Source organism: Vanessa tameamea, chromosome 5, assembly GCF_037043105.1.
Source record: "Vanessa tameamea isolate UH-Manoa-2023 chromosome 5, ilVanTame1 primary haplotype, whole genome shotgun sequence".
Lineage (NCBI taxonomy): Eukaryota > Metazoa > Arthropoda > Insecta > Lepidoptera > Nymphalidae > Vanessa > Vanessa tameamea.
Window position 1 is genome coordinate 12,036,044 of NC_087313.1, and position 13,142 is coordinate 12,049,185.

Genomic DNA, 13,142 nt, shown 5'->3' on the forward strand with positions numbered 1-13,142 from the left:
CTATCTCTTCAAACCGGAACAGAACAATACTAAGTATTTCTGTTTGGCGGTAGAATATGTGGTGGTACCTACTCAGATGGGCTTGCACAACGCCCTACCATCATGAAAATATTACGATATATTACAGTATCTTCTTACTAATTACAAAATGATTGGCAATGGTTTTATTACCTCTCATCGTCGTTTACCAGTCATCCTACCATCAAACAGTAATTCTATGTATTGCTTTCCCGTTAAAATGGTTAGTGAACCAGTGTAATTACAGGCAGAAGAGTTAAATCCTGTAGTGCACTATAGAACGTCAAATATCTTTGGTGAATATTGCACCATCAAATGGTTCATTAGGAACTCTACCTAATTTAATTTAAAAAAAGATTAGAATTTTATATATTATTAAACAAGAATGAAGCTGTTATATAATTACAGCGTGGCTTAAGTAAAACCATCATATGCAATTAAATTTCTTAACAAATATCTTTATAACCGTTAGACTGTGGATTCACGCATATTTATCCGGTTGCGATGCACTTACGTAAAGGTGAAGCCGTCCACGCCAATTGCGTATCAAGAGTAGTTTCTTCAATTACATCGTAATGTATTTGCGTCCATCCATTTTTATGTTTACCAAATAATATATGCCTTCGTAAAACTAAATCCGTTTATTTGACCAATACACTGAGAGTGATGGTCCAAATTTGATGAAATGTTTCAACTAAGACTGCTCATTTGGATTAATTGGCAGCTCTTAAGCTTTGTATATTTATAATAACGTATTATCATATAAGGATTAAGAGATTTCGTCTCGGCGTTTTTAGTATTTTGGTTTATTTTTAAAAACTTATTGATAATTAAGCCAGTTTTATACGATAAAAAGGCGATTGACAAACAGGAGATATAGATACTCAACGGTTATATATGACTAGTTGTCTCTGTCGGCTTTGCTCGGGTTTTAGAGATTTGTCGTCGTAAATAAGTCCGTCCTTCCCTGGACTTCAAGCTTGTTTACACCAGATGTGTTTTGGTCGTGAAAAGGCGACAGACAAATCTTTCTCATTAACGATATTGGTATAGATAAAATAATATAACTGGAAAAATCCCATTCATAATATTTTTGGATTTTTTTTTACCTAAGCACTATTTAGATCCTGTCATGCTTTGTAAGTTTTTTTTTTTTAAATATGTATTTAATAGAGGCGCACTATCTATGTTCGTCCATGGTACAATTCCAGGAAACTTCAAGTAATCGCCTACAGCAACTGTACAAATATTCAACTTAATTGAATGAACGATGCGTGAACGCATTGAATACGAACAAAAATACGTACCCACTAATATTAAACATATAAAACTTGGTCTTCAGAGAAATTATAAATAAATACAGCAATTTTAGTAATCACACGACTTCTTGTATGTGTTGGAAAATTACAGACTTGAGAATTCTTTGGAAAATATGACGTGCAGCAATAATAATAAATCAATTCGATGTTTAATACGTAAAAAATACCTCGTAATACGTAAAAAAAAAACGCTACACTTTGTTTTATGATTAATTACATCTCAGTGTATAATATACCTTATGTTCAACTTATTGTTACTGTAAAATACTTATTACATATGTATTTTACAAAACCCTTAACATTTTTTAACTAGATATATATGTAATTTTTATTAACTAGATACAACCGCTACATTTTTTTATTAAGATATTTTTGTGTTGTGTGTTTGGGTCAAAAAATGAAACAAACGATTAAATCACCATAGACAATAATCTGACAGTAATTTCGTTACGGCAACACTAGCGTGACGCCGAAAGATAAACTCATTCGCTTCCTACAACCGTGTTATTTCACAATCAAATGTTCGTATGTTATTTAAAAACCTTAATGTATATGTTAAAATAGGTTGAAGATAACACACAGTTTCATTATTTTCGAAATAATATTTATTGGAGTGGAATTGATTAAAGTTCTCATGGAAATTATACATTTTGTTAGAAAATTTGTAATGCGTATACATTTTTTTTGGGCTATGTATGTAGTATGTACATGTAATTTAAAGAATTATTTACATTATTCATTAGAAGATTAACATATGTTTGTAAAATATGTTAACTGATTACACTGACACGATATGAACTATAAGAAAAAAACGTTCTCAATTTTTATCGTTCAAATCTATTTTACCACCTCATTAATGATTACATTGCATTAATAAATATATTTACCATAACTGCGGTCTGAGTTCAAATGAGAGTTAATATCATAAACCGCATGCAACAATCATCCCTTACCTTACAGTCACGTGTCTTCCAGGTGTCACTTGAACAGAAACCTATTAAAATACGGATGGAGAATTTGTAACTATTAACATTTATAGGTGTTATTATAATATTATTTAACGATACATTCCAGCACGTTTTTGAAAGATTCGTGGAGAGATAAAGTTAGGAAAACCGGTTAATAATTCACGCTTGATTTAATAATCTTTTTTAATTTTCTGTCATTCAAGACCCATAATGTTGCAACTATGAACACATTGTATAATTAATTTACGATGCATTAAATCCTTAAATCTATAAAGTCTTATTAGCTCGACGTTGTACTACGAGTAACAACCTAGCGACGTAAAATTTTAGCACGGCGCAGTTTCGACTTCCCTTAGGCTATCGTAAGAAGAAAATTAAAATAATTGCGGTACCAACTCGAAACACAATTTTCATCCTCAACTTAAAGGTATAATAGGAATATTACTAATTCTCCCAATACGTTTAAAACATTCTCGAAAAAAAAAAATGCCAACATCGATTTCAATATAATCGATGATTTTAAAATTCACAAATAAATAAAAAGAAAGCTCGCTAATAAATACTTCTCCGAGATACTAAACCTTAACGAAGTTATGTAAAGCATAAATCACATGTTATAAACACATTAATTAAGCGTTATTAGTTAGGGATCAAGAATCGTAATCGTTACCATAAAGTAATTATATCATTTAATTGGTTTTGCGTCATTTTATATTCAGATATTTAAATTTATTTTGATCAAGTTTAACTTTTAAATAAAATTGCCAGAAAACGCCTTTGAAATTGAAATTTGTATTTTCTGTTATAATGTTATTAGTTATGTCAATGTTATTGATTATTTTGTAATTTTTATTGAATTTATTATTATTGTTTTTTAATTTAAATATTGATACACTACAATTATTATATTTTGCATGATGTGATAGCCTATAATTAAAAGGACATTTAAGTTATTGTTAATAGTTTTATAATGAAATGAATGTAACAATGTTTTCTTTTGTTGGTTATCTAAATAAAATAAAAAAAAAAAAAAAAAATGATTTAACTTAAAATATCGACATTTAATTATATCGACGTCGTAACATGTACCTTAGATTTGTATACCGGTTCGGAAAATGAATTTACAAGAAACTCATTGGTTAATTTACTTATTGTTCTTTCGTACATATGACAGTGTTTATTGAGATTTAACTTTAAGCTTGATCAAGAATATTTTAAAATTCGTTAGCGTATTTTCTTATAACAAACGTGGGTAAATATATTATATTGCCCTCAAACATCGATTTTTGAGCTTTTTTATGTGTAAATTTCCGTTATTACGGGTCCCAATAAGACTAAGTCCCTTGGGTTTGTGTTCCACGTTACCTTGTAAAAACAGAACTGAACTTATAGTAAATTAAAATGATTCACAATTGCGACTGGTAATAATTATTCCCCCTATAACCGTCGTGTGTTGCACCCTCACTAAGCAACAATTGATTTTCTTGCTCGCAACTTGCTCAGTAATTTTCGCTATAAAAACCTAACCCTTCGGTTGTTCCAGCTGAGCGGTTTGTTGAGCGCGTGCTACGTGACCTTTAATTTCTTATACGTTGGATTTTATTAAAATACCAATGATCAGTGCAACGGCACATAATTGTACGTTAATGTGCGTACATCCGTTTAATAATCTTATATTATTGACAAGGTCTTATCACTGAATGAAAATAGTTTACATACCAACACGCGTCTAGGTGTTGGTTTAAAAACATTCGTTTCGAGTACAGATGCAAAACGTGATATCGGTAATATTTGAACTAATACTTATAGGTTATATTGAGTGTATCATACTTATGTATATTTTTGTTTATATATATATTTAAATGTTTTTTTTAAACTAGTTAGTTAGTTAGTTTCTATTAAATTTAGTATACTAGTGTAGGAATGGGACAAAACCTGATGTATACTTTTTGATATAGTATACACCAATTTATTAATCTCCCCTTTACTATTTCCATGGTAACTAATGTATATAATCTATAATAATATGCAAAAGTGACTCTGTCTGTTAAGGCTAAACCGCCGTGTTTGATGAAATTCGCTATGATGCAAGTTTGAATCAAGGAATGGGCTAAATTCATATCCTAATTTGGGATTCATTAATTAAATTCGATTAAGTGGTGAAAGAGCACCAGATAGACAAAGTTACTTTCACAATTATATTAGTATAGAAATACTCGCCAAAAGCACCAAAAGATTGCCTCGAACATAGGGTCGCAGCAGTCGCTACATCCTAGGGGATGACGGGCCTTTAGCTTGGTCTTGACTCATTTAAGTTCTAATTCAGTGGACATGTAATCCATTATCTGTTAACGTAAGTCTTCTAGAGATTTGTAGAAACAATTTATTCGTTTATTTTTATTTTCCAATAACACCAAAGTGAATTACGTATACACAAAGTATAATGTTTCTTAATACTGCATAATGTTTAACCTTAGCTCTTAGTAACGTAACGGTAACTTACATAATTTGACATAAAGCTATTCAGGAGAAAGTAACCATTTCATATTAAAAAAATGTAACAAAGGGTACAAGGAACTCGTCTCGGATAATACCGGTTACGTAAAATGAATGGGTTCCGCAGAGATAAACGAAGTTAATTTTATTAAATAGCACCCCGTTGCGACTAAGTGAATGTCATATTTTACTTGCATATATTTTTAAGGTTAATCATAAATGTCAGGGTCAATGACCTTTCCAATATTATTGATACTATAATTACTTTACTGGACTTTGAGTTTAGTGAGAGGATGCTTATTACCTCTCACCAGTTCTATCAACAAACAGAAATGCCGCATTTTGCTGCGTTCCGGTTTGAATGGTGGGTGAGCCAGTGTAACTACAGGCACAAAGGACGTAATATCTTAGTTCGCAAGGTTGGTAGCACATTAACGATGTAAGAGGTGGGTAAAGTTTCTTAGTGTCAATGTCGATACAATTGTCCAGTCTGCCTACCTATTTTGATTTATGTCACAATTAATAATATCTATAAGGATGTGAATCGATAAAAAACTGATATTTTATTAATTATTATCAATTAATTAAAATCCAGTTTTGTATTGACATTTTTAAAGCCGTATTAGAAGTTGTCAAGAACATATTATATGATAAATATTTAACAAATTACCAACTAACATAAGTACGTTACAAACTCGTTTCGATAAAGGATACCGAATAATCGGTACACACTTTCATTGATACAATTAATTACGCACATGATTTTTTTGTAACATTAAACGAGGTCGATATAATTAATCGACTTTCCACGATCGAGATTCGTGAGTTGTCGATAAATCTCTCCGTCATTCGTCAGTACTCGAGAAAGTTGATTTAATTTGAACCGATCATTGCAGATTTATCGCTGATCGATTTTGGGTGGTCAATGGTTTTGGTACGGACGTATTATCTACACGTGTGTTTGGAACTGAATTCCTCCTAAATAGTTGGATAAGTCTAGATTATTTTTTGTGTATAATTCAGTTGGACGCCTAGATGATTTAAATTGGACCCGATAGGTAGCACTGCGATCAGGAAGTAATTTTTTTTTTTTAATTCACACGGACGAAGCGACGCGCAGCGACTTATCGATTAAATCGAATAAAAAAAATTAATATTTTATAATTATTTTATATTTACTTATATACAAGGAGACAAAACAATAATAAAAAAATATAATTAACATCCTAAGAAGTCTATGTCCAGCAGTGGACTTGGATTGGATAATGATAAACATATAGCACGTTTTTCTTGCTACACAGTTGTTATTCTCAATAGCAGTCCAGAGCCTGGATGTTAGAAGTGTGAACCACTCCTTCAATGCTGTTGGTCCTGCGATTGAACTCTTCGCGGTGGTGTTGGATTTGCCGACCCATCAGATTATGAAATTGAAGGAATAGAGAGTTCACTTATGTTTCCACACACTAGTCCACTATAATAATATCTCCTGAGTCGTTTGTTGGTCTCCCTTGAGATTGGCCACAGTTCAGGACATCATCTTCATCATCGATCTAAATAATACCGTTATGTAATCATCACGGTTCCTATTCAATTTTAATGCACGATAAGTTGCGTTTAATTATATTTAATTAAACAGACTATAGCCTTTAAATCAAGTATAGAAATATACCCCTTGTAAAAAGAATATTAAGAATGAATATGGAAGTATGATAATACAGAATATTATAAATAAGCAACGAAATCGATATCACGCGGCCTTGTAAGGCTTATTACAGTATTTTAATGAAATTATTCAAATCCGATTATTCTTAATCCACTTTGTGAAACTTGTATTATTCGTGTCATTCGATATCTAGAAATAATATTGAACTAATTCGGTAGGAAAGTTTCGAATATTATGCAAATAGCTCAGATGTGTAAACTCGACTCATCATATTTGACGCCTACATACCATGCGGCCCTTTCCTACTTTCTTCGTCGACCTACTGACATTTTACCTTCGAATGGGATAATCCGTTTGATAGTGCACGCAGGCCGCTGCATTTGCCAACTGTATGTCAAAATATCATTCACATTATTGTTCGAAACAATATTTCATCTACTCTTATTAGAAATCTCGAAGTACGTGTGTGATGATTTAAAAAAATAAAACAACTGTGTATGATGATATGACTGGGGATTTGAACTCATAACTAAGAGTTAGTAACATCATACATATATTATTGAATTATATATATCCAATATATTATCAAATTAAATGTAACCTTGTTTGAAAAAAGTCAATGACATTATGACAATAACTACGACTGTTATTTATAGTATGAAAATATATTTGAAACATATAAAGCATATCCTCTTAAGATGACCTCGTACAAGATTGATATTCCTTTTACCGTGTTAATTTATAATAATCATAAGTCACCGTTTCACCTTTTAAACGATATAGCAACAATCATGTGGGGTTCGGAGTCGGACCAGCTCGCCTTGGATTTCTGTCCGATATAACTTTATTAATTATATATATGAGCATATTTTATAACCAGACTTTTGCTACGTTCACTTCTTAGACGTTTATTTTTTTGATTAATAAAAATTAACAAGTCGATAACAATTATCCGTAGCCTTTAAGTCATTTTTTTTTTCTTAATTTGTTTTATGTAAATAAACGTATTTGTTTTGTATATAACTTGGCTTGGCTAATAACTTGGCTTTTACAAGTTATTTTGAAACATCATTTTACAGACCTATATTAAGTGCAGTTATCACCAGTTACTACCAGAGCCGTCTCAAGCTATGCTGCGGCCCTTGGGCACCCATGAATTTGGGGCCATTTTGATAGATATTTACTACCACGTACAAATAATTTGCTTATAGCCAGGCCTTAAGTATAATTTCAAATAAACGGTGCGGTAATTTTCGTAAATTCGTAGGAATCTGATTGATTGTACAATCTTAAGGCTATAGTATAGCTATTTCTATCACGAAGAGCACGTCTATAGCTTTCAACTTTTAATATAGGCTATCGTCACTAGCCTTTTGATAAATATGTTAGTTATTTCTTACAAATATGACAATTTCGAAAATATAATGTATAGCAGTCAACGTGTGAAACAAATTGTTGGTTCTTCGGGGCACTTGCCCCGTGTGCCCTATGGTAAAGACGGTAATGGTTACTACCACAGGTTAGGAATGTAGATTCTACTGAAAAAACCGACAAGAAATTCAGTAGGTACTCTTTTCCAAAATTAAATATGCAAAGTTATGTTAGTTAATAATATTAATATTACATATAAATAATTTAAAAAATGATAAAATAAAAGATTACAAGTTTTCTTCATGTCTTATACAGCATTTATTAAAATGAATATAATTGCAAGTCTTTCCTGATTCAGTAAGATAATGCCAATTTACGCTTGAAGTTAAATAAAACTTACCGCTTAAATATCATCGTAACATAATCACTGTCACGTTTTCGATTAGCTCATATTATATTTTCGTAACAATATAACGTTTATCTTGAAAATTGAGCAAAAAAAAACATTTCAAATTCTTGTTAAAGAATTAGATAAATTTTTGTACGAGGTGAGTTTTTTTTCACTCGAGTAAATTCCTCAATGTTGGGTCTTTTCATCTCCATGTGAGTGGATGTGTATTACATGCTGTTCCAATACGTGTTGGTTGAACCCGTGGATTTTCATCTCACACGTGCGTTTTCGTTTTCATACGAAGTTTTCTTTTGAGAAAAATTTGTGTTCACAACACAATTTAAGCACATGAAAATCAATGTTGCTAACGTGATGGCACAGTTTTGCAAATCGGAGTTATTTATTTTATAATGCGAGTAATTTTGCTTCCTTAAAATCTGCAAAGATGTCATGAATCATATGTGCTTCGAATACATTATTATAATAATAAAGCTTGTTACACACAAGACGCCGCAACCGCTCCGGCAACAATCATTTATATATTTCGTACAGTTATTGAAATTGAAATGATATTATAATGTGATATTATAATTATATAATTGTATTTATTTTCTTACAATACTACAAACAATCAATACCATATTAATATTATAAATGCGGAATTAACTACCTTTCTGTCTATCTTTCTGTTGATCTTTCACGGCCAAACCACTAACCGAGTTTGATGAAATTTTGTATGGAGCAAGCTTGAACTCCAACTCAAATGCCTATTTTAATGTCTAACACCTACTGACCAACCGCTATAACGCGACCGATGCCGCAGGCGACAACTGTTTTCCAATAAATTGTGTGTTCATTGGCCAGATTCAGTAAGTGCGTGGGATAAGATCGGCAATTCGACCACTTTTTATTAAGTGTTCTCCAAATAAAACTCTTTCTATTGACTGGAGAACGACATATAAGAAGTGGTCGAATAAGCCGGAAATTCGATCAGTACGAATTTACCCCAATGCAACCTAAAGCAAATAATCCTAGGTCTTTTTAATTTCATAGGTCTATTGCTACTTGCCCATTGATTATTCGTCTATGTACCTTAGGATTACATCATTATACATTTTAAATGTTCTCAATTTTACGTTGTTTAATATTTTGTTACTGATTTAGATCAATAGTCATTGTTTGTCATAATATTTGTCTGGCTTCAATGCGGCCGCAGCGTTTACTGCTTGTTGTGTACACGACGCATAAATAAAATACACGTTGATCGCTTTGACATTACAATAGCGATTCAAAAGACCTGCTAGAACATGCTCACCTTCCTTACTTTGTCAATTGGCAACACCCATGTTATGTCCGTCAATACATCTTTGAATAATTTAAGCCTATGTACACATCGTTTAAAAAATTATATAATTTGATTTTGTATTTGGAGTAGTTTTATCCAAAAGAAGAAAGTCAGAAGATACTCTTTTAGACAGGTTACGATTTTGGGGGTCGTCCAAACTTGATCACCTTGTCAATAATTAATAACCCAGAACAATACCCAATATTTAGGTAGTCTGATATAAGATCAACTTACTCCAGTCAGTCGGCCTTGCTGCGGGACACGTGTCTTGATGTCACGCTGAGTCATCGAACTATCGGTCACGGGCGCTGTTGATTCCGCAGATTCGATGTTACCTTCATATCTTACCTTGGAATGTTTCACTTTTTACATAGTAATGCGTCTGTTCATTTCCTCGAATTTGTCGTAATGAACAGTTCCCACGGTCGTTATTCGTATTTTTGTTCGTTCTTTTGTACTACATATGGAATAATAATATCGATTAGAAGATATATCATCTCATCAAGAAAAGACCCTGGATTTAACGATATTGATGACATGACAAACATGAAGAATATTTAAGATTTTTTTTACCTTTAAAAAGGTATAACATTGCCATCAATTTAATAGTCTTTTCAATTGTATATCATGTTACATTATACATTAGGATATATTACATTTTTGTCCTACGAACGGATTCAACATGCGTTTTACGGTAGCTTGAAGAATGATATTCAGACGGACATATTTGAAACAAAGAATCACACGTGTTTGTCCATCATCTTAAGGTCTCATACACAATACACACACGTTGGAGCTATCAGATAATATACAGTCAAATAAAACATATATTCTTTATGTAGAAAGCACTTGTACTTATTGAGGCAATAAAATAAATCAAACCGGATATGGTTCCGTTAAAATATTAAGTAATGCAACGATTATATAAGTTGCACTTCGAGTTTGCTCAAACGAATAAGGGAGTTTAAATGTTACTAATATTTTTTTGTCTTAGTCTCGACATGATAATTAACCCGCGTGAACTAAACTAAAAGAGTTGAGAAAATTCTTTAATCGTGACTAAAGAAACTGAGGAAGACACCACGTTTTCTAACTTAAATCATGCCATTACATGATGTAGATTTTATCTCCCCTTCTTTACGTTAGATGCGCGGACGCATTCTTGTGTTAGAAGAAAGCTCCACTCAACCTTGAAAGCTTTCGCAACTGAGCAACCGGTTCGAATAAGGAACTTAAAAAGGGGCGCACGAGTACGTCTGTTCAAAGGCCACACATGGTCTTTGCGTACACCATATAAACCATTAAAACATATATGCTATAAACTTCGTTTACAAATTAATACGATTACAAATAAATCGTCAAAGTAACTTGTATTTTTTTAGGGTAAGATCATAAATGAGGTGACGATTTTTTTATGGACTAACCTTACCCTACCATAGTGCTTTATTATTGCCTATTTCTGGCTATATCTTATTTCGGAGTTCTCTCGCGTTATCTAGGAATTTTATGATATGTTTCTGGATTACTGATCATCATGATCGTCGAATTTGCATTGCCAACAATAACTACGAAGTAATCGGTTATAAAATAAATATTTACGATAAAATTAATTATATTTATTTAATTCAATTAATTTTTATCCATTTTTCAAAGGTCAGTCGTAAAATTATCGTGTTAAGATTTTTACATACATGTCATAATAGTAAAAAAATATATAAAAACCGTCATAAATGATTCGTCTGTGTCAGCTAATAAATATTGTATTTTCTACGTGAAACAAAAAAAAAATTGCCAGAAAAGTATGTATTTATTGCTCTTTATATATTGACGTCACCTTATCAGTTATTTCTGAAGTCGTTGACTGCCAAGTGCCAAAGCAAAGAAAACAATACTCGTACATATCTATAAGATATAATACATTTGTTTTGTTCATAAATATTCATTTTAATTGTGTATTTTTAGTGCTGGGTAAGTCTTCTAAACACAGTTTTCGAATAAAACAGAATCGCCTAGTTTTCATTGGGGGTGATTTTTTTCTTCTAAAGTGGAATCATTCAAAAAATTACATTACGTAATAATTTATTCCAATCCAAGAAACAGACAAACGAACCTTAGTTTTAAATATTCCATGCAATTTGCTAATAGTTCAGCGTAATTGTACATTACTAACAGTTCTTGATTAATACAGTTTTAATTTATTTATTCCACTTAACTACTGGTATCCACGTTCAATTTTACGTCAAAGTTCCGATAGCAATTTCGTCGATGTTTAAAACACGTTTTTCTTAAATCCACAATCTATCTATATCTTAGATTATTCAAGATCTCGACCAATGATATCGCGTCTATTCGATGACAAATATTATTTACTTCGTTTTTGTCCTCTTGCGATTGGAATGGCTACAAGTATATCTATAATTTAATTTTATTATTTCATAAAAATATTATATTTCTTACCAACATCTTTTATTATATTTTATTTAATAGAATTAATGACGTAAATATTCAAATTGTTATACGATTACAGTTTGTCTGAAGCAGGTAATCGATACGTTGGCCAACAGCCGCGTACACTGTTAATTAACACATCAATATCATTGAACCGTAAACATCTCGTTTTACTTATTTCACATCTAGTCTACTATTTCGTTACAATTGCATCAGCCCGGCTAGCTCAGTCGGTAGAGCATGAGACTCTTAATCTCAGGGTCGTGGGTTCGAGCCCCACGTTGGGCGCATCCTTTTTTTTTAATTATTAAAAAAAAAGACTAAATTATTTTATATTTATAACTGATTGTTGATAGAAATGCTTTTATTTATTTTTTTATTACTACATAATATCACCAAACCTTTTTAAAAAAGAGTTTGTTCAGAGATGAGACATTAATGATACGTTAACTTATATAATACAAATAAATATAGTTTTTCGATAAAAAATAAATAATTGATTAAATTCAACGCATACTTTTATAGAGACGTATGTAATACAATTCTTTGCGTCGATAAAAAGTTGCAACAAAACGAAAAAAAAAAATTAAAGTACACTTTTGAACTGCGAACCTTTTCCATTTTAAATTAAAAAAGTATATGCAGCATCTTAAAGCAAATCTTTCTTAAGTGAAAAATTATTATAATTAGTATTAGCAGTAATAATAATGATACACGATGAATTGATTTTCATTAGCATTCATCACAGAGAGACAGTTATGGTCTATTACTTAACCTGCGACTGTGAAAGTCGGGCGTGGTCGCAGATAAACATAATTGTAACTACCGACCACCCATGACGAGCATAATTAAATGAACATAGATTATAAATACTAAAGATAAAAATAAAACTACAATAAGCTTTCCCGGGCAATACGGTTACGGGTATAGTATTGGATTTGTTATTCTACTACCTGACACATGCAACCTCCTTGCGGAATTTTGAGAAAAATTCAAATTTCGAATGGGTTATAAATCTATACTAATATTATAAATGCTAAAGTAAGTCGATCCGTCTGTCTGTTGGTTTAATTGAAATTTAGTTTGAAGCTTAACACCTGACCCGTAAAAAGCGAGCGAAGAC

The 13,142-nt window shown here is 31.6% G+C and overlaps 1 protein-coding gene and 1 non-coding gene across 2 annotated transcripts in view; both read left to right on the forward strand.

Moving 5' to 3' along the window:
• The window catches only part of LOC113392237 (putative uncharacterized protein DDB_G0282133), a 51,190-nt gene that overhangs the window by 26,389 nt on the left and 11,659 nt on the right, over positions 1 to 13,142 (forward strand). The gene's annotated exons all lie outside the window — the stretch shown is intronic.
• Positions 12,235 to 12,307, forward strand: Trnak-cuu (transfer RNA lysine (anticodon CUU)). Its single transcript has one exon. It is a non-coding gene; the product is annotated as a tRNA-Lys (tRNA).